The 21,874-nt window shown below is 52.2% G+C and overlaps 1 long non-coding RNA gene across 2 annotated transcripts; it reads left to right on the plus strand.

The window, feature by feature from the left end:
- Nucleotides 1-13,900: 13,900 nt before the first annotated feature.
- LOC142064203 (uncharacterized) lies at nt 13,901-21,217 on the plus strand. Of its 2 annotated transcripts, none has more exons than XR_012663030.1 (3): nt 13,901-15,788; nt 17,283-17,541; nt 20,370-21,217. It is a non-coding gene; the product is annotated as an uncharacterized LOC142064203 (long non-coding RNA). The 2 variants fall into 2 exon arrangements; XR_012663031.1 differs by having other exon boundaries at nt 13,901-14,327; nt 15,700-17,541.
- Nucleotides 21,218-21,874: the final 657 nt, after the last annotated feature.

The raw sequence follows: 21,874 nt of genomic DNA on the forward strand, positions 1-21,874 counted from the left end.
TGCCCCTGCCCCTTCTCTTCTGCAGGCGGAACAGTCCCGGCTCTGTCAGCCTTTCCTCCTGTGTGAGGTGCTACAGTCCTTTCATAATCTTTGTGCTCTCCAGTACGTCCATGTCTCTTGTACTGCTGAGCCCAGCACTGGGTACAGCACTCCAGGCGTGGCCTCACCAGTGCTGAATAAAGGGCAAGGACCACCTCCCTCGACCTGCTGGCAATACTTCACCTGGTGCACCCCAGGGTGTCGTTACCCTTCTTTGCAGCAAGGGCACATTGCTGGCTCATGTGAAGGTGCAGGGGGTATGCAGCTAGAGGGCATGAGTGCAAGAACTTGCCCAGTCTAGCACTGCAAGAAGGGTTGCTGGGGCACAGAGCTGTCCTACAAGACCCACGCTAGCATAAGTAGCATTACCATCTCATCTTATGCTTTCCAGCATAGCAGAGCTGGGTAATTGCTTTGTCTATCAGAGCTCCTTGCATTAACAGGCAGTAATTGGCACCTGTGTTAAAGAGCCTGGTTTCAATTACTGCTGAATGCAGCTCAAACTCCAGAGCTGGGAGATTACATGGGGGAGGAGCGGTAATGCTCATGTTTACTCTCTGTCTTTCCACCAGGTGTTCCTCTTCCCCCAGGGATGAAGCTTTTGCATTTCTTGCGTGTGCCTTGGATCTGCAAAACCACCAGCAAGGGCTGCATGGGAAGCGTAATGGTGTGCCTCTCAGGAGCACAGAGAGCAGGCATAGCTGGCACGGTGCTCAACCCTATTCTTTTTCATGTGGATGTTTCTTACAGAAGCCTCTACTACAAGTCCTTCACTGAATGGTGGGCTAGCAAGGTATGGGAGGGAATTCGTGTAGATGGTGGTGTTCTCCCAGCCCCATGCAACAACAATCCTGGGAGCTTTCCCAGACTCTCAGCTATACATCTCTCTTTGGCTTCCCCTGCGTCAGCACTCCCCTGTGTGTTGGGCTCAGCCACCTCCTGCTGCCATTCATCATTTCTGATCCAATAACTTACAGCACCGTTAAAATGCACAGGGAATTGTTTTCTGTGTTTTAGAGCCATGAGCCCTTAAATTTCCATTTGTTTAGTGGGTGATGAATGGGCAGTTGTGGTTGGTGCTGGAGCCATGTGGAGAGCAGAGCAACTAGTGCTCCCTCTCACAAGCTTTGCACCAGGGGCATTATCAGTTTGTGAGGCAACAGCTGTCTGGGGCTCCCTTTCCAACAAAACTCCCTGGTTCAGTTCCTCACAGGGGTCAAGAGAAGGGTTTGGAGGGGCTAAGGCAGAACACTTGGGCTTTATTTCTGCTCTGTGGGGAGACTTTTATGCCTGATGTCTGGGAGGGCAGAGGGAGCTGCTGTTTGGGGTGCCAAAGCCAGGACAATCAGTTGTGCTACAGAAGCACCGCTAGGAGTCTCGGGCCCTTCAGCTGCCTGAAAGACTGATTCAGATAGTGGGTAGGAGCCCTTACATTGGGAAATGGGGATAAATGGAGATCCTCAGCTCAGAGTGCGGGCAGTGGAACAAGGAAGAAGGCTGGAATGGGTGGCAGAAGTGCAGAGGGCTGGCTACAGGCATCTGGGGAAAGACTGTGCTGGCATCCAAGAAATGCTATAGCTTAGCAGCTTCCCAGCGGCAGGAGAAGTCTTTCTTGATGCTGGTGGCTCTTGTAAGATAGCCATTGCTCATAGTGAGGTCCAGGACTGCTGGGAACAGTCACCAGCAATCCTTGGGGAGGCTGGCCCTGAGCAACCCCAGCATACAGCAATGGGGAAGACACAACTTGTTTGAGATGGCAGCTGTTGTCCAGTGCTGAGAATGGTCATCCTGAAGACAGTGAGTTATTTATCACTTATCTGTATGTGTTTCCGTGCCAGTCAGTCCATCTTCAACTAATGGACTCTTTGCTGGGTCTGTGCTGCTTTTGCCTTTCTTCTCCCCAGTAACCTGGAGGCAAAGGCTGCACCTGCACCACAATGCTTAAACTGTGGAGATGTGGGGCATGTGGGGGGCATGGCTTGCTTCCTTCTTTCTCTGTGTGCCTGTGTTCTTGCAAATGTAGTTTTAAGTCAGTCTTACAGCACTTTGGACCTGTATAATGGTTTTAACACTGGATGTAAGCTTTGCTGCATGGCTTTTGTCCTACAGTGTGAGTCTAAGTCCTGCCTTGAGCTCTAATAAATTCCTGATCTAAGCTGCTCTGCCTGCACTGCTGATGCATTTTAGTTTTTCCCCTTTTCCCTCTCTCTTCAGGCTGCAGGCCACTGGGAAAAGAGGCCCCTAGCTCTGTTCTCCTGCTCCAAGGCACAGTGCAGCAGCCATTCCACTACCCTGTACCTCCAGTGCTTGCATAAGTGGCAGGAGTAGGCACAGAAGGAGTTAAACAGTGCTGGAAAAATTGGTATTTAATCCATTGCTGTCCCTTCTAGCAAACCTAGATGGGAAAATGCCTCCCTGTTGGAAATAGCGCCTCTCGGAAATGGAAATGCAGGATGGCTGGGGATTAGGGTGCCTATCGCTGGAAATGGGTTTCTTATCGTCTCTCTGAGCTGAATTGGTGGGACAGCCTCTGAAAATTGAATTGCCTTCCCTGTTTTTCTCTCTGCCACTGCATTTCTCCTGTGCTCCAGCATTACACCCACCTTCCCAGCCTCCAGCCTCCCTTGTCCCCATCCGCAGCAGAGCAGAGCCTGCCTCCGAGAGGGTGCGTGTCTGTGGAGAGGGACTGTCCCAGCTGGAAGGTGGGCAGGACTGGCTACCTCTGGGAAGATTCATCCTTTGGTTGCTTAAGGCCAGGAGGGTGTAGTCCCTCTTTCCAAGCTTCCCTCTCACCTTGCAAGGACAGTAGTAGCCTGCCACAGCCCAGTTTAGGGCAGCATGAGTGAAGGTGTGAAGCTATCAGAAGATATCAGACACAACTAGAAACGAGAGCTGGGGGCAGGGCAGGGGGGAGGCAGAGGGAAAGGTAAGGGTAGCTGGAACAGATCAAGGAGACACCAGGTTGAACACATCAGAGCAGGAATGAGAATGACTCCATAAGACTAGGAGCAGCCTGAACCCTAGGTCTTTGCTCTGTTAGCTGGAAGCATCTCCATCAGTGCTCAGGCTCTGTCCTGGGATGGCCAAGGTGGCTCTTTCAGTTCTTCCTCATAGGTCTGTTCATGGTTTGAAATGTCCCACACCACAAGCACCAGTCAGCCTGTACCCAGCTCTGTGTTGGCTCCAGGTGTCCCCACAGAGCCTAGGCAGTTCACCGCTCCCCGGGCCCAAAGCAGGTTAGGCTGAACACGGACTGAAAGCTTTCTCACTGTGCAGACTGCAGACCACAGCCAAGGATGTGGGTATGCTGGCTGTGGGTGTCCAGGCATAGTGTCAGGGATTTCTTTTAAGGTTTTTGTTTCCATGTTTTGGTTTGGGGATAATTCTGTTTTACTGAGCTGTATTTTACCATAGGTTGCCAGTGCCCGATTTCATCCTTGTCTCTGTCACAGTATGTTTTTTGGAGGAATTTCCCATCTCTGTTAGAGTTACGTGTAAGCCATAAGCACAAGAGGTGCTGACTGAACACCTGTCAATGGCTTTTCAATGTACCAACATGCAGCTGTGGGTGCTGCTCCAATGCATAGGTGCTGCCCTTGATTCTTCATCTGCCAGAACACATTGAGTTTGAAAATAAAAAATATTCAGGACTAACTGGGGAGTTTTTTTGCTGCTTTTACAGGGCTACCATCCGTGGTTAATGGAATCTGAAGCAGGACTCTCTTTCAGAATAGCCCCTCTGCACTGAGCTGGAACGCATAAAGTAATTGCTGGCCATCAGGGCAAAGCCCTAGCTAAGGGCCTGGTTCCTCTTGCGAGAGCAGGCTTTGCTCAGGTTGCATGGGCTTGCTCTCTGCCATCTGAAAGGGTAGAAGTCCTCCCTTCTTCCTGTTCTTGCCCTCTGCTGAAGGACTGACTCAAATTGCTGACAAATAATGGGAACTTTGATTGTACAAGTGTTTCCTTACATGCTGAGGGGTAACTGCAGCCAGGTCTAGCCTCATCAGAGGGGTGGGGAGCCTTTATCTCCGCAGCAAAGGAAATTATGGACAAAGGCATTATGTTATTTGATGACCCTGTTAAAGAGCTAATTCCTGGAGTAGGATGCAGATCTGCCTCTTGATCCCTAGCAGCATCCACACTTGCATGGGGGGACACACTGCTTTGTTACGCATGATGCAAGCTCAACCTGAAGTGGTGGCCTGGAAAGCAGGGTCAGGGTTGGGGGCAGACCGCTGGCAGCCACAGAGCAATCCTTAACGCAATTTCAGAAAGTTTCATTTTTCCCAGCCCCATATGCTTCTTCACAGCCTCAGACCTGCCCCACGGCCCTGTGTGTGGGGAATGGAGCCATGGAGTTACCCCAGAAGTATTTTGCAAGGGGGTCGTTTCCCCAGCTCTTGGTCCAGGGCCCGGTTCCTTAGTGTCCAGGTCCACCTGCACTCTGGCACAGGAGCGGTCTTTGTGGGGGCCAGCACAGAGCTGCCTGTGTCTCCTGTGGATACGAAGGGCCACCCAGCTGGGCGCAGCTGTGCCTGGCCTGGATGTGTATTTTGCCCTGTGGGGCCATTGCAGCCCCCTGGGTGTGGTCGTGTGTTTTACAGGTTATCCAAAGCAACTTCTCTTCCATTTTGGACTAAAACTGATAAATCAAGGTGACTTTGGGGAGAGAAATAATTCCTTTCGCAGGATTTGCATAATCCTAGCTGGTGATATGATAATGGTGTTTGTTAAAGACAGAACACAATGAATTAATACTGTTAAGTTACTGCTGCAAAATGCAAAGCAGGTAATTTACTGTGGGTGCAAGGAAGAGTGTGAGTACAGCAGGCATGGCTGTGGTACCATCAGGCACAGCCAGGGTGTAGCACACAGTCAGCAGCAGTTACTGCTTGCACTCTGCTTGGCCCTGGCTAGAAGCTGTGCTGAGCCTGTCCAGGGGAGGATTACCTGTTTCAATCCATTTCCCCACTGTGTTTGTGGAGTTGGGACCTGCTTTGCCTCCCAGATCACTCTGGAGAGCCAGCCCTGCAGGGCCAGTCCCTGCTGGAGGAGGGACAAGGGAGCTGAGGATGACATGCATCATGCTGGTGCTGAAGGGGACCTCCAGGTACAGAGATGCCCTGGGGGGCTTGCAGTGGTGAGGAGATGGGCCCTGGCACTACACTTCTTGCCACCTTGGCCACCCCCAGCAGCCAAGAGACTTTGATGCCATTCAGCCCCTAAGAGGTTTTCTTCCCCCTGCGAAGAGTGAAGGCTCTGTGGTAGGTAAGCCAGCCTGGAGACCTGCTGGCTCTAGCCCCAGTCCTCAGCTTTCACCTTGTGCAGCCAGGCTCAGCTGGGGAGTGGTGCTGCAGGACAAGCAAGGAGGAAGAGCTGGTATGAGGCAGAGGTGGAGAGGCTTGGGAAAGGTACACTGGTGCCCTACTTGTTCCCTGGGCTGATGCTGCAGTTCCAAAGCCATCCTTGCCTGCCAGACCCCACTGGAATCCTAATGCACCATTTATCTCTGCAGCTCCACAGCTCTATCAGAGGGAGATGCTGTGCAGGAGCCAGAGCAGGATTTCAAGCTAATTGGATTCTGTGTCTCCGTGGTTTCCCGTGTAGGCAGGCGACAGGGATTAGTGCAGTGTTTCTGAGGAATAGAGGAGAGCGAGGATGACCTGCATAGGGATTTCCTCCTGCATAGTCCCCGCTGCTAGCTTCAGCAAAGGACTTTTTTGGAAAGGCTGTCAAGGTGGAAGGGCCCAAAGCAACATGTCCCCACTTTATGGTAGCACTGCTGTCCGAATCGTTTGTGCTCATCCTAAATCTTTGAGCCGGGTGCAGTCCCCTTCCCAGGGAAGGAAACAGCTCAAACGCCTCCCGAGCCTGAGCAAGCCTGACAATGGTCTGGTCTCTTCTGCTAACTCCATGTGGGGAGAACCAGACAGGGAAATCAAAGAAGTGGTAGCTCCTGTGCGTAACCAGCCAGCTGCCTGAGCTTGCTCCCCTTTCCCTCCCCGCTTCCCTTCCCAGGCCTAGCTGCTGGCTGGGAGCAGTGCGCATTTGAACCTTCTCCCTTCCCCCAAGTTCCTAGCCTTGTTTTAGAGCCTGTCAGGGCGGGAGCAGGATTCACCTCATTAACACAGATTTATTCCTCTATAAACATTTCATTCCTTTAATTGCAAAGCAGTCATACTGCAGGCAGCAGTGGTAATGGCTCCATTTGCACTTGGTGTTGAGGCAGTGCGCCAGGTGTGAGAGCCTGCAGCACAGCACGCGTGGCACACAGCTGAGTGCACATGTAGTTATGACATGCCATGGTGTCTACGTGTAGAAGTGTGTGCTGTGCAATGCAGGGTCAGCCAGTCTGGATAAGCGTGTGGCCCTGAGCACCCTGCTATCCCAGCAGGTATGTGGTATCCCTAGTTCTGCAGTAGGGCCAGGGTGTTGCCCACACTGTGGAGAGGAAAGGCAGAGGCCCAGAGGTGCCAAGACCCTGACTCTACAAGCATTGGTAACAGAACATTGAACGGGCCCACGTCAGCTGTCCCTTTCCCCTGTGCCCACCCTGTGACGTGCACACAGACATAATCACCTTGCTGTGCACCCTGAAAGCTGCCAGAGTGCTGAGTGCCCAGTGTCTGCTGTGCTGAGGGACAGTCCTCGGGCACCTGGGTGGTGGGATGGAGTCCTGGGGCAGCAAGAGCAAGGCAAGGTCTTCTCAGGTCTCTGGGGCAAAGGGGTGTGCCTGGGGTCACCGTTTCATGGCTCCTGGTGTGACAGTACATATCTTGGGCTCCCTGAGCTGTCATCTGTGGAAAAGCATGTTCCCCAGGTCCCATTGCCTTGCCAGATTCAGTACTTGCCCAGACAGCACAGGCTGACCCATGCAGAAAACTGAGGGTGGAGAGAGGGTCTGAGCCTTCTTTTCTGGTCTAACCCTAACTGAGCGAAGATGCTTCCACCACTACGATCAGGGAGTGATCCCCCAAAGAGATCTGGGATGTGGCCTGTTCCTGCCCTTGTCGCTTACTCCCCATGGCACTACCAAAATGCCAGAATCTCCTGAAAGCTCCCTGGCAACCCCTCCCTGGCAACAGAGCAGCTCTGGGGCCCCGCTCAGCGAGGCATCGATGCAGGAGGATGCACCCAGTCAACAGTGTCTGCTGGGCTCTAAATGCAGGGGCGGCAGGTATTTGCCAAACTGCTGTTGCAGTTCATGGTCTCTGTTCTTCCACATGTTCATCCAAATGTTAATTTTATGGATGCCTTTATAAATCTTGTGGCTTTCCCCTGTCCACAGGCTACATAGATTTCATCTTGTTGAGAGGTGACACTTCTGGCCTTTGGTACCAGGCTATCAATTTAATACTCAGAGAGTAATAAAAAACATGGGATCATATTAACTTGTGATTAATCTGCTGCTCCTTCCTGTAACTCTTTCTGTACCATCTGAAACCCTAGGATGCTGAATAAGTGTTTCAGCTGCCGGCAGAGCCACAGGCTTGGGGCAGCAACAGCCAGAGACAGCCTCCCAGCTGGAACAGCTACACGGTTTCCAAATGGTGAGCTGCTCCTCTGCTTGCCAAGAAGATGGAGGTTTGCGCCCACCTCTCTGTTAGACCTGGAAATCTGGAGAAATACGTGTATCCCACCTCTGAGACCCTTCCACGTGTTCTGAGCAGGGCACACCTGCAAGTCTGCCAGCCGCCCAGAGTATTGGTTTGCCAGGCTGAAGGGAAAGGCATTTCTCTGCTCGTTGTGAGAGCCTTGCTGCCGAGGAGCCTGGAAGAACACGTTTAGGTCATTCCATCGACATAAAGGTTAAATGTTTAGCTGCAGCTATTGAAAACAAAGCAACAGCAGCAGCAGCAACAACAGCGAAAGAATTGGATGCCTTATCAATGTCTGGGTTTAAGATCTGCATCTAAGCACCTACCAGGTATAGTGCACTGAGGTCCTCACGGGACAGCGCCCTGTGCCAAGAGCACTGCCTCGCAGCACTTTTTCACCTGCGGGCAGCTATGCAACAGCTCAGCCCCACTTCACCCCAGTTGATGGCTTTGCAAAATGGATTTTTGGGCTCAAATTTTTGCCTGGGGATTTTGAAGAAGTGCCTGATGTTTTAAAGCACGTCCATATAATTTCTGTGCTCTCTGCTGATTAAGAGGGCCTCTTTATGTTTTAGCCTTACTTTCAGCCTCTCAACCTCTGTGAGAATGCCAGTGACCTACTCTTAGAGTTATTTGAATATAGATCCTTTTGTGGATGTAAATAGGAACCTGGAAGAGTCATTTTTTTCTACCCTGCACATCTCCTGTTTCAGTAAATCAGTAGAATTCTCATACATTTAACTTGCTTTGCAAAAAAATACTTTATAAGTTTATATTTTAGCATCGTAAAGCAGGTTGTCTTATGGACAGCATGGCACGCTCCTTTCGTGTCTTCATAACAACTTGCAATACGCATATTATTAAAAGAAAAAACTAAAACCTCATCATGATGCAATATGTTTAACAGTCCCGTAATGCCTGAATTCCCTCTTCCTGCCACATTTGTGGGCATGTCACAGCAACTATCCTGCTGCCAAGCCATTGTCTCTGGAGTTTGGGCTCACCCTTTGCAGTCCCAGAAGACCTTCAGAATCCAAGGCAAACAGCAAAAGACACTTTCAAGACACAGGCAGAGGTCCTGCTCCATTCCTCCCTGTGCTCTGTCTCTCTCTGAGCCTTTCCGTGTCACGCTGTCTCCCCAGAGCCGGAGCTCTTCCAGGCTCTTGCTAGCGCGGTCTGCCTATGATAGGGCTCTTTGTGCTTCAGCTGTGCTCCAGTCACACCCTGACAGATGAGGGGGCTGCAGGGGCCTTTCCATGCTCAGGAAGGGTTGTTCAGTTTGTAGTCCTGTCTGCAGCATCCAGAGAAGCACCAGGTGCTCAGAGCCCTCTCTTCCATGCCCAAGGCCAACTCTTTGCTCCATGCAGGAGGCAATGGCTCCTGGCAGCACCTGTGTGAGAGCTGGCGAGGGGCTATGCTGAACAGGCCTAGGTGCTATGGCTGCCTTGCAGTGGCAGCTGGCACCTCCTTGGGATGGTGCCAGGTGCTCTCGCTCTGGTGCAGGTTGTTGGCATTAGCTGCTGGTCTGTGTAAACTGCTCTCTATACCCTGTCACCATTTTTTTTATTGGTCTCTGGCAGTTGCTGCCCCTGTTAGATTGAGCATATGATCCACTACAATCCACAACCAGCTGGCCCCAGTGATGAGAGAAGCACAGCAGACTGACCCATTGGGGGGACTTCATCAAAAGGCTCACTGGGGAGCCGCCATGTGACTCTACTGGCTCAGAAACTGAGCTCCAGTGTGAAGCCTTGGCCCCCACCATGCTGCTGTGCATCAGCCCAGCCACAGGGAGCTGCTGAATGAGGTGGCTCTGGGGTGCAGGTACCTAGTAAGCATCCAGGTCCCAGCTGAGCTGTCACCTGAGTAGCAGCACCAGATGGATGTGGAAAGCCTTCAAATTCAGCACATGATCAATACTAAACTGATCTTATGGAGTCTCTTATAAGATTACCCCAGCCTCATGCATCCAATTGTAAAAAAGTCACTCAGCACACTAGGGAGATGTGAGAAACGCTGCAGACCCCATTTAGGATGCACAGAGCCAGGGTAAGTGACTTCACAATGGTTTCTTGCAGTAAATAATTCATCTACTTTACATTTGGTTGTATTGCTACCCCCATGCTCCTGCCTCCATTCCTTTCTACCAGTTTCTCTCTCTTGTCCTGAAATTCCTGTGCTGGGTGGTTTCTGATTCCCTATGACACACATGTGTGCTTGTACACACACAGAGGCACAAATCTGTCCTGGTCCAACTTTTACTGATTGCCATACTAGGGAAAGCAATGCTGGGTAGAGATGATGCTGTTTCATTGCTCAGCGTCAGAACTGGGATGGACTCAGTCCGGGCCCTGGCCTGGCTTTTCCACCGTGGTCTCTGCCCCAGTGCTGCTTTTACATGGTGCCAACATGCAGAACTGTTTGGAATGCATTAACGATGCTAATAGTAGTTCTATACTAATTAGTAATGCCATTTGAACAAACTCTCTATGACACAAATTGTCAGCCAGCCAGGTGCAGAGTAGGGGCTGCAGCTGGCACATAGAGAGTGGCAATGAAGGGGTAGAAAGCTACTCTGGCATGGGACCAGGCTGTGGCAGGCACTCCTCACCTGGTGCCCATCCAGAAGCCCTGGGTCCCCCATGCAGTCAGAGCCAGGAGGGACAAGGCAGCAGCTGGATGGGACCCAGTACGTGGGGCATGCCGCATCTGGGCTACGGTGTCTGCTGGGCTCTGCCCTGATCACACACACCAGTGCGGACTCTGGTGGCCTTGCTGAACCGGACGGCTCACGTGTCAATGCGGATTGCTACAGCTGCTAAAAACAGGTTGATGGGAGTCACTGCCATGGGATGAAGCCTGTCTGGCCCTGTCAGCTGAGGCAAGGCTGTTACATGCATCTCAAGCCCTTGGCAGCATGCTAGCTCCTGGGCCATCCTGGTTCTGGATAGTTTTGTAGGAAAGATCGAGTACAAATTGGCATGTGTCTCTTTGAGCTGAAAAATTATTGCAGTCTGGAAGAATGTCAGGACAAGCATCACACCTGCTTGTCCTGCCCTTGTTCTGCTCCAGGCAGTTGGTCCTGGCCACTCTGGAGACACAACATGGGCTCGAAGGACTCTTGGGCCAGGCTTTTGCTGCTCCCTGTAGAAACCATTTTGACTGTGTCTGGAGCCCTGTGGATGCCTTACTGGGAGTGCTCTCATTTGCACAGGTGGGTGCTGTGAGTCTCTGATCCCACCTCTGGTTCTGTCCACCTCTGATCACTGTGAAGGGCAGGAGAGTCGATATCATGGTGCCTATGGTCTGACCCAAACTGTATCTTCAGGAATAGATTGTCCTTTTCAGGTGTTGCCCAGCCATCTCCACTGGCTCTTTTAACACTCCTTCCAGCAAGGAAGCAGGTGACCTTTTGGAGAGAAATGGTCCCATCATCAACATGGTATTTTGCATGCTGTCCCCTTGGGATCTATAAGTATAGGCCAAATCAGAGTTATTCTAGTCCTCTGCTTTGAGAGGTGCCAGAAGGATCCCACCATCTGGGAGGCAGTGGCTGCTCTGGGTGTTTTGGCTCCAGGCCAGACTCCCTGAAATGCCTCCAGGGTGTTTCTTGAGGTGCCTCTCAGGGGCACCCACCGGGCCCTGGGCTGTTGAGGGCTAGAGTGCCTCGGGCACAAGCTGCTTCGCCAGTTTCTGACCACTGTTCCTCCTTGCACAGGAATCTGTCAGTCCAAGGCCCCCATGCCTTGGGCATGCAGAGCATTACACTCCCAGCAGCTCCCAGTAGGCACCTGCACATCATGGGCAGTGTCCCCTGGAGTGACCTCTAGGCAGTGCAAAGGGAGTCTCCACCTGACCTTGGCTGGAGGCTGCCTGTTCTGTTACATCAGCAAAGCCTGGTCCCTAACCCGAGATCCTAACCAGGGTGGGTAGGGTAAGGGGGTGCACGCACAGCCCTGCTGGCCCCGCACCGCTCAGCTGGCTGCCAGCAAGTGGAGGGGGATGGAGGAGCACAGGGCAGGCACCGGGCACCTCTGCTGTCTCTGGGCCAGTCCCTTGAGCAGAGCACTCTGGATACCCCTGCAGATGACAGCTGGTGGCGCTCAGCACCTCTGCAGCCATCATCAAGGCTCTGAGTTCGCTTTCCATTCAAGGTGTGTGCCTCAGCCTGACCCCACATGCTTCCCATGGGTTTAGGCATGCAATGCCCATGGGGCTGGCGGCTGACAGTCCCCCCGTGCCACCAGACAGCAGCCTGCGGATCTGGGGCTGCACACGGCCACGTCAGACTGAGCTGACAGGCCTGGTGTGAAATAAGATGAATGGGCTGAAGTTGGTGAAAATGATTCTAATTTATAATCTGCTGCTTTGTGGAGCTCCCCAATTAATTCTCCCTAGATACATAAGTAGGCCACATGTTTGCTTTGCTTCAAATGTAATAAACATTACACTCTGTCCCCTGCTTTTGGTGCCGGTTCCTGTCAGAGCATTAGTCCCTACAGCTAATTCCTCACACCTGTCTCCCAGGCTCCTGGGACCTAGGCTGAGCATGGGGCGGAAACGCCAGGCTCCAGGAAACTTGTGGCATGGAGAGATAAATTGCTGATCAAAGGGCTAGTGCACAGTGTCTCTGAATATTTAGTCGCAGGCAAGGCAGCCCAGCCCACTCGGGAAAGGGCTTTGTTCCTGGCTCTGCTCTGCGGCAGCAAGCAGCTGGGGTGCGATGGGGTGCTGGGATCTGCGCACCCTCAGGCTACAAAGAACTGGCAAAGGGTGGGGTCAGTGGGGTGTGACACCAGTGGGGTGCTGTTCTTTGCAGCTCTGCGGGGTCTGGCTGTCAGCATAGGGCTGCTGCAGAACCAAGTCACTGGCCTTGTGCAGGAAGTCTCTGGTGCAGAAGTGGCACCTGCAGCCATCTTCAGGGTAAGTGTGCTGCGTAGCCTCTGCCATGGAGCCAGGCCAGGAGCTCCAGTCCTGTTGCCCAGATCTCCTGGAAAAGCCAGGAAGAGGTGGGGAGGGTCCCAGCGGTAAGAGGGAGCCTGCCTGGGACATGCATGGCCCTAAAGTGTCAATTGAGATGCCCAAAGAAAGGCCCGTACTGCCTCTACAGCCAAAGACAGTACCTCCCAAGAGTTTGGGCGCTGCTGGCCCCAGAAGTGCCCTTACCTTTGTCAGGTAGAAATAGAGGTGACGAGCAGTCCCTTGTTCCTTCAAAGGCCTCCTATGCATGTAAAAATAGAACCAATCTTGCAATGCCTTGCTGATCCCTCTCACCTCCTTCCTTACCTGCAGTGGATGGAGGCTGATTCCAGATTTGCTGATAACAAGGGTGCAGAGAGGTTTGCGTGAGAAAAAGCCAAGTAGTGGACCTCGAGCTTTAGTGTGTGTTTTGATTGTTTTGTGACTGATCACAATCTTCACTCTCACTGCTCATTGTGGTCTCTCCACCTACCTAACGAGTCAAGACCATCTCACAGGCACTGAGTGTGAAAACCGGTTGAAAAGCCCAAGTTTTGTCTTTGCCATCACATCTATCCTTCATCTAAATTCCAAGGTTGCCAGGACTGAGGCAGCAAGTTCTGATGCAGAAGCATGCATAAACTTTTGCTGACTCTCCTGCTTGTCCTGTTGCTTGTGGCTTCCATGGTCCCCGGGCATCAGGAGACCTTTCCCAGACCTTCCTCTCCTTTCCACACCCAGGAAACATCCTCCATTCTTGCTTACTTGCCCCAGCCTGCTCAGCACCCTGGCCTTGCTCTGGTTGGTTCAGCAGGTGAAGAAGCATAGAGCTGCTTTGCATGTTGAGGTGCCTTTGGTGGAGGGTGAATGAGTTGGAATCAGTGTGTGCTGGGCGAAGGTTCCCACTTCCATCTGGTTTGATGCAATGATGGCTTATTGATTGCTGTGCAGAAAGGTGGGGGCAGCTTACTCGGCACTGTGTTTTCACCATCTCCATAGGAAAGAGAACTTTAAAAATCAGTTTGGAGTGTAGTTCGCTCTACACACAGAGTGAAACAGTGAATTTCAGCGCTCCTGCCACTAACAGCCAGGCCTTGCTCTTCTCTCCCCGGCTTTACCTCTTGCATCCACAGCTTCTCTGCTGGCATCTCAGTGTAAGCGAAGCACTTGCCTGGCCTTGGGGTCCCATCCTGCCCTGGGTGGTCCAGAGCCAGCCACTCGCGTTCTTCAGTCCTCCTTAGAGCAGGGATAAATTCCTTGAGCCCTGGTAGGCAAGAGGTGGTGGCTTCTCACTCTGCACCACAGCACCCAGTTCTGTGCTTGCTGTAGACATGAGGAGCCTGTCTCAGCATCTGCAAAGTGTCTGACTGCACCAAGGATACACACTTCCCACCTACCCTTATGCCGTAGGGGTGAGCATTCACTCTACACTCCCTGGGGAGGTTCTAGCAGGAGGAGCTGTGTTGGGGGCTCTCAAGAACAGAGATGCCCGCCTGGCCTTGGGGCTGGGGGCCCCCCCTTTTCCTGGAGCCCCAGACACTGGCACTTGTGTGCCCCATGCAGGCCTGCCAGGGAGAGGAGCCAAGCAGCAGCTGTTATCAGGCTCACACAGACCTTCTCATCTGGCTGCTCTTCTGAGGAGTGATCCACGCTCTCTGCAGGTGCTGGGCAGCCTTCACTGGGAGGTGCAGCCAAGGCAGGAGGTGCAGCTGCTCTGTCTGCAGAGTCTTGGTGAGTAACAGTCTCAGCCTGCACCCTCCAAGGCAGATTGGTGCAACCCTACAGTGCCTGCAGCCCCTTTTCTCATCTCGGATACGCAGATGGGAGCTGATATGGAGCCCCAGGATTTGAGTCGGCTCAGGCAGCTTGAGCTATGTTGCAAAAGGCTGGAAGTACAAAGCTGAGCCTGGATCTGGGTCCAGAGCACTGGGGATGGAGAGCCAGTGGGCTGCAGCACGTGGATGCACAAGGCCCTTGAGACTCTAAAGCCACCACTTCTCCCAACTGCTGTGAGGCGCAGCCCTCTCTGAGTCCTCCCCTCTGCGCTGCGGAGGTCTGCCAGGGCACACAACACCTGGGATCAGGCATCTGCTGGCAGACATGGTCAGTGTTTGCATTGCTGCTCTCTCTGTCCTCCCCGCAGTCGTTTGCAGCATGCCACTGGCAACAGGTGAAGGTGAAGGGAGAGCTGCCCGCCTGCCTGGACAGAGCTCAGACTGAAGACCTTCCCTGTGGTGTTGTCAAGCTCTGTGACTGCAGAGCCACTGAGGCTGAGCCAGGACATTGTCATCTCTCCGGTGTCTCCTGAAGTTATCTCCAGAGCTTCTGGGAGGGGCTGAGCTAGAGGGTGCCCACCACCCTGTTGTCACGCTCTTGCTTTTGCATAGCCTGGCCTGAGGCAGAGGTGTGGGGCTTGCGGTCGTGCTGTGGAGATTGAGCTGTGCCACTGGCTGCAGCCGCTTCTGCATGGCACAGGGCAAAGCAGCGGTACTCTCAGGTGCCTGCCGCTTGCTCTGACCCTGGCAGGTGGGGAAGGGTGCTGGCTCCTGGGGACCTGTGCCAGAACATGTTTCCAGGCCTGAGATGGGAGTGTTTCTCCCTGATCGATGCAGTTTGTTTCAGAGGTGATTGAGCATTCACTGCAGGAGCAGACTAAAGCTGGTGGGCACAGGGGCAGCCAGGCTGGTGAAGCAAGACATTTTAAATGCTTTTCATTCCAGCTCTCTGCAGCCTGTGCCTTGCCAGGAGCTGCTCTCTGTTTCTAGTTAGCTTTGTAACTGTGTTAGATCACAGTAAACAACAGCTTTCCAAGTACATTGCAGGAGCCAAGGCAGCTCTGGGCATCTTGGTTGTGTCCCTGGGGATAGGGCTGCTGGGCGCTGCTGGCACTATGACACAGCTGCTCCACACCTTGTCTTTGGGAATCCCCAACACCTTCTCTGGGGAGACTGAGCCAGGGGTCTGGCTACAGAGAGGGAGAGGGCAGTCCCATGACTGTCACCTTGGAGAGCAGGACTCTGCTCTCAGCCTAGGTTGGGCACTCTTAGCACAGCTCTACTCCCTCTGCATGTGTTTACTGCTCTTTCCTCCATCTACACCACAGGGAGAGGACAAAGGGCCGTGAGGAGTTACAAGAGGTAACAGAGCTGAGCACCCAGGACCACCAAGCCCTACCAGCCTTCTCAGCCTCAGGTTCCCTTGTCTTTTGTGGTACCTGCCTCACGCTCAGAGAGTTGCCAGTGTCAGACCCTGCTTGCACCCAGCTTTACCATCCTGGCCTGGCTCCCATCCTGAATATATTTTTACGTTTTATGACTCTCAGAGGTTTTTAAATTTAATGGGTTCTTTTTTTTCTTTCTTCCTTCTTATCACCTGAGCTAGATCCTCTCTGAGCTGCTGCCAGCTTCAGGGATTACAAGTGAATAATTTAGGTCTGATGGTGCGTTTGAAGTTTAAGAGAAGGAAGTGGCATCTGTAGCCTGCTCCTCATCCCTGCCCCAGGGCCGTGGTGCAGCCTGCTGCTGTTTCTCCAAACACAGCTTCAAGGATTCCCTAAGGAGCCACACTCTGAACATTGCATGGCCCTGCTCAGGCATGGCCTTCCAGATCCGGGCAGCCTAGAGACCAAGGCTCCCAGGGCACCACAGGGCAACGGGCTCATTTTCGGCCAGCCGCCCTTACAGGCCGCTGCTCTGCGAGGAGGCAGCTCCCCAGCACTAGCACTGGATGATTGCTGTGCGTGCCAGGGACTGAACCACAGCACCATGCCTGTCTGAGGGTCTCAGGGCCTTGCTTGCCAGCCCAGGGACAGGAGGGGTTAAATGCCAAACCAGTGTGTGTGTCTTGGCAGCTCTGAAGCACAGTGAAGAAGGCAATGGGCAAACATGACCTGCTGCAGAGCTGACTTACGGGCTAGCTGTTGCTGGGCGAAAGGAGGTGCATTTAGGGTCAGCAGCCTGTTGTCCCCAGATACTGGTGGAGGAAGGAAGGACTTCCTTCAGTGTGCTGAGCAATGGCAATGCAGAGCTTTTGGCTGGCTTGCTCGTCTTTGCTGAGTGCAGAGCACACCGCTGCTTGACTCTCCCAGAGTGCATTGAACTCCACAGGGTCCGGAGGCAGATGAGACTTGCCTCCCCATGTCCCAGGGGGTGTGCTGCCATCGGTGGTCTCTGTGGTCTGTGCTTGCACAATGTCAAGTGTTGCTAGTTCTCAGGACAGGGGACACAGAAAGATACTCTGGGAAATTATTTTTTATCCCCTGCAATTCACTGTTCAGAAAGTGAAGTCACTTTTGCCAGGACTCGTTCAGTAGCAGCCCTAATGGAGGCAATCTTTTCCTCATAAATACACTTCTCTTTGCAAGGTGGCTCTGACAAAATCTAAGTATGAACTTTAGTGCTTTCCAGGAGCTCTTGGAAGAACTAACAAGCATATCACAGGGTCCAGCATTAAATCCTTCCCTGCTGGGATGCCGTAGAGAACGGAAACTGTCAGGCAGTTTGAGATCCACTTAACAGCAATTAGTGCAGATGAAAGAAGCACTAACGCGAAAGCCCCAGTCTCTCTGCCTCGGGTGGGAGGAGGAAAGGAATGTGTAAGAGAAAATGTAAACATGACAAAATGTGGCTGTGTATCCCGCAAAACAATGAATCATTTTAACATTTCCAATCCTTTTCATGCAAGCAGAAACAGCCGATCAATATGTGACAGAATTAAAGACCTGCAGTAAAACCTTGGAGCTGAGGATGTGTGAGAATTGTGAACACAGACTAATCTGCAGAATTCTGCATACAGCATAAAAGGAAAGGCAAGTGTGTATACAAGAGCCAGAAGCTGCAACAGCAGAAGTCTGCTTGGCAAGAGGACTCCTCTGCCCACCCAGAGGAGCACCCCCATTGGAGAGGAGAAACCATTACTGGCAATGCATATGGAGCACCTACAGAAAGTAAGAGTATCTCCCAGAAAACTACAAGTTACAACAAATGTGTCCCTAAACCATATCCGTGTGAAAGCCTGCAAAATGTGATTCAGAACGTGTATTCATAAAAGCTGCAGCCATAGCCAGGGCTCTGGAGGACTTTCAGACAGTAAGAGCATCTCAGACTTTACCCTGTGAAGTGGTAGCCTGATGTACCCAGTCAGGAGATGCCATTCTATGATTCTATGCCACAGCTAACTTCAGGGCAAAGGCAATTTCAAGGTAGGTCAGTAGGACAGTATCCCTGGAAAAGGAAAGGCAGGCATACAACAGCTAAACAGGCGAATACTTAGTTATGTGCACAAAGGGCGTGATGGACTATATTTGAATCTATTCTAAAAATATCTATACTGGGCCATTTGAAGGGAAGACACAATGGCACAGTTTGGAAATACTAATATTTTTAGAAAGTTAGGATCATTCTCTGGATCCTGGTAACTGAGTGAGCAGAGGAGCTCAACATGGTGCACTTACAAGTCTTCTGGGAGGTTCGGAGTCCTGCAGTTGCACTCTGGAAAAGCTGTAGAAGCTTATCATATATGCAGAGAAGCCTGCTACTGGAACCAGCAGAATAAATGCACAAGGAAAGAATAACTTTTAAGAGAACTCAGTACAACAGGGGCTGCCAGGGGGATGAAGGAAGCTGAGGCATTGACTGGATATGCACATAGATTGTCTGTTAAAAGCAGTGGATGTAATGGTGGTAGTGGCTGAGCAGGATTTGAGTCAGAGGGGACTGGGCATGATGAAAGATAAGCAGAGCTGGGTCTGATGCTGCACCTTCCAGATGTAGACACTGGATAGGGCTTCTTTTCCCTTGGCGTAGGAGGGCTTTGCCAGTCCCTCCCAGCCACATTATGGTGGTCTTCCCAATCCAGAGTGCATATCCTGCAGAGTGCTGGATTCAGCACTAGTGTACTACAGAAGTGGTCAGATCACTCAGTCTTTCTGGGATGTGAGTCCAAAGACCATCCTAGTACCAAAAATAAGCAACTATTTTCCAGCTTACAACTTCTCCACAGCTTCCAGCAGCCAGAATTTGGCTTTCACCACACAACAGTTCTACTACCATTGTTATGGGAAGACTATGATTGCTTTGAGCCCTGTTTCTCTGTGCTCTTGGCTGATGTCAAGGCCACAGAAGAGTATGTGTGAGTGTTGTGCATGTGTGTGAGAGAGAGAGAGTAAGCGCGCATGCCTGTGTGTTTACTAGGGAGAGAATGACAAGGAGGCTGTATCGTGCTCCTAGCTGGGACCCTTGGATGCAGCCCAGACCCGGTATTCTGAACCTCTGCCTTTCCTCCATTTTCTTTGCTCTGCTTTGCTATATTGCATATCTAGGGCATAGCTTCAGTTATCCATGCTCTTGCAATGCTGAAGTGGTGAGCTGTGAGTCTAGCTGTAGGTCTTGGCAGCAAAGAGCTTGGAATGAGTGCCTGTGCCACAGATGGAAGGGCATTGTGTGAACAAGTCCCAGAGCAGGGTGTCACTCTCCCCAGCTCACCTCTCAGCCACACTGTCTGCCTGCCCACTGGCAGAGCCAAATACTTGCCATTGGGCTTTCTTCAGGCCATAGTCTGGGACTGGACCAGCAAGGCAAATGCTGAATGACTGCTACAAATAACTGCCCCAACCAGTAATTTTTATAGACTGTGTGGCAGCATTTCACACTGGGCACAACCAGAAGTGGACATGAAAGCTCGAAGCCAAACAGACATCACAGAGCTGGTACAAATACTATTTATTTTAGAAGTGCCTGGATTGCAGAGGAAGCAGAAAAGTGGGTCTTGAAAGGAACCTTTAACAATCATGAGCGAAAAGCAGCAAGGGCTGGGAAGCAAGGGGAGCTGCCAGAAGCAACAGCTAATGGACGTGGTCCTGGAGTGAGCTGGCAGCAGGGAGGATGTGGCTGGAAGCCAAAGGGTAAGTTGCACTGCTTCATCTGTAGCCGTGAAAGCAAGAGCTGAGCAAGGGGCTGCCCAAGATGAGCTGAGAGGCAAGAAATTACTGCTGGGGAAGGGGTATCCCCAGGTTCCCAAGGGAATTGCTGTTCTTTACTATGGTCTGTGTGGATCCATGCACCCCTGTCAGCAGGGTACATTGCATTTTGGTTCAGAAATGCACTGGAGCTGGGACTCCAGCTCCCACCTCATAGTCTGGGTCCAGTGCCTCAGCTGCTGAGCTCGTCTGAGCAGACTTCCCCTCCATCCCTTCCCAGTGTGTCAGCATAGCCACTCCAGGCTAGTCTCCAAGCCCTCCTTCCCCCACCACCCTCGTCATTGGAAGCCTGCCCCATGCAAGGGCAAGTTTCCAGCTTCCAACAGCTAACCAGTCCCTTTCTTCCAGCTGTACATACTCTGGCTAGGTTTAGGACACTTATGGGGGTCAGCACCACACAGGCCACTGTTACGTTTTTCCGAAACACTTTGCTGGCCTCAGGCCTTGCATTTTCCCTTGGTAGCCCCCCAACTGCACAGAGTCTGTCCTGTCACGCCAGCCTCTCAGCTGGGAGTACTGCATGCGCGTGCCTGTCCCCAGCCCCGGAGTCATTCCAAGCAGCAGAATCTGCTGCATTAGGTCGATTTCAAGAGCCCCTCCAGGTCAGTTAGCAATTACCTGCACCAGATATGCGCTTGGAAAGGAGCTTCTGATCTCTTCAATGCACTCATTTTCCTCTTTCAATTTCAAATTCGCCTCACTGGAAATAGGCACTTCAGCCTCTTTTACAGACCACGGTAAATTAGGATTTTGTCCAGTTCTGTTGGTTTTGCTGATACAGATGTTTTTCCCTACAGAGGCAATGCCATGGCCAATCCAAGGTGTGTCCAGACCCCGTCCATTCAAACTCTTCCAGCTGAGCCTGCAGGTGATGTCATGGTACACAGAGTATTTCTGCACAGACCTGTGGCCCCAGTATGTGCTGAGGAGCCTCTCCCAGGATGGGCACCCTGGTACCAAAGCGCTTGTTACCGATTCAGACTGGTGCCCCGTGTTGTTGAGCATGGCCAGTGAGCAAAGGCATTCCTTCCTTCAGAGAGTCAGCTGCAGTGCAAGTTCCCCAACTGTATTCTCCAGTCTTGTCCTGGAAAGAAAAGAACTGGCAAGAAGGAAAGCCAGTGTCTTTGCATCTGTCCTTATCCTTGCGCTGAAACCTGACTGCCAACAACTTGTCACAAAGATGTTTTCTACAGTGACACACTTCATACGGGGCTCTTCCAAGGTAGCACTGGTCACACTGTGGGAGTGTTCCAGCTGGTTCGTTCTGCTGCTCAGCTGAGGAAGACACGTTCTGCTAGTGCCCAAGGACACGCTCCCAGGGGAAGGGAGCTGCACTGCAGCGTTGCAGCTGATGCATCTGTGGGAGTCTCTGGGGCCGGTGCAGAGCCATCCCCTAGCACTCCCCTCCAAGGTCTCAGCTGGCAGTGGCCAGGGCCAGCTGTCTGCATGCAGGCCACAGGCAGCTGGGGAAGGGACCTGGCAGTTTGCCGCTAGCCTCTTCATGGGGCTGCCAGGGCCTGATGTGGTCACACTATACCCTATCCTAAACCAGTGGTTCAGTGCTCAGAGGCAGAAGCAATTTTACATAAAGTTCAATTAAATATTTGCTTTATAATTGAGCAACAAATTATTCATAAAGGCATTGGAATCTAATCACAAGGCTGACACCGTGGAGTCTGCAAATGACACAGTACTTGGGGAGAATAAAGATAGGGGGGAACCTGCCAGGATCTGGTGACAAGTACCTAAATGTGTGGGACAGCAGGAATGCTCCCAGGTAAAAGACTCAAAGCAGCACCAAAGAGCCTCAGCAAGGCAGGGCTGTTTGGCTGGCAGGAGTAAGTGGGGCAGCATGTCAGAAATGGCTCTGGGCAACAGATTGGGGGTTTTTGGCCCATGTGTGCCCAGCAAACTTAGGGCAGCACTGGGCTGTGCCCCTCCCAGCCATGTTATGTCAGCTCTGGCTTCATATGGGCATGCTCTGTGGTGTGTTACGGAGTGGCCCCAACCCTGCAGTCGAGCACGGAACTGCTGCCTTCAGTTCTTGCCCCTATCTCCAGCAGGAATCACAGTGCTGGACCTTTTACAGGGTGCACAGGCCTCTCTGCTAGCCATGAAGAAAGATGCAACCAGCCTGTGGCTCCATCTTTCTAGACCTGTGCCAGAGCAGCATCCAGGAAAAGGTGGGAGGCAATCTGGGCGTGTAATGTGGCATCCCACATTGCAGCCCCCAGGAGACAGGCAGTGTGACGCAAGGACATGCTGCTTGCAAGAGGTGTCTGCTAAGCACAGCAGGAGCAAA

This window comes from Phalacrocorax aristotelis, chromosome 13 (genome assembly GCF_949628215.1).
Source record: "Phalacrocorax aristotelis chromosome 13, bGulAri2.1, whole genome shotgun sequence".
In the NCBI taxonomy this organism is placed as follows: Eukaryota; Metazoa; Chordata; class Aves; order Suliformes; family Phalacrocoracidae; genus Phalacrocorax; species Phalacrocorax aristotelis.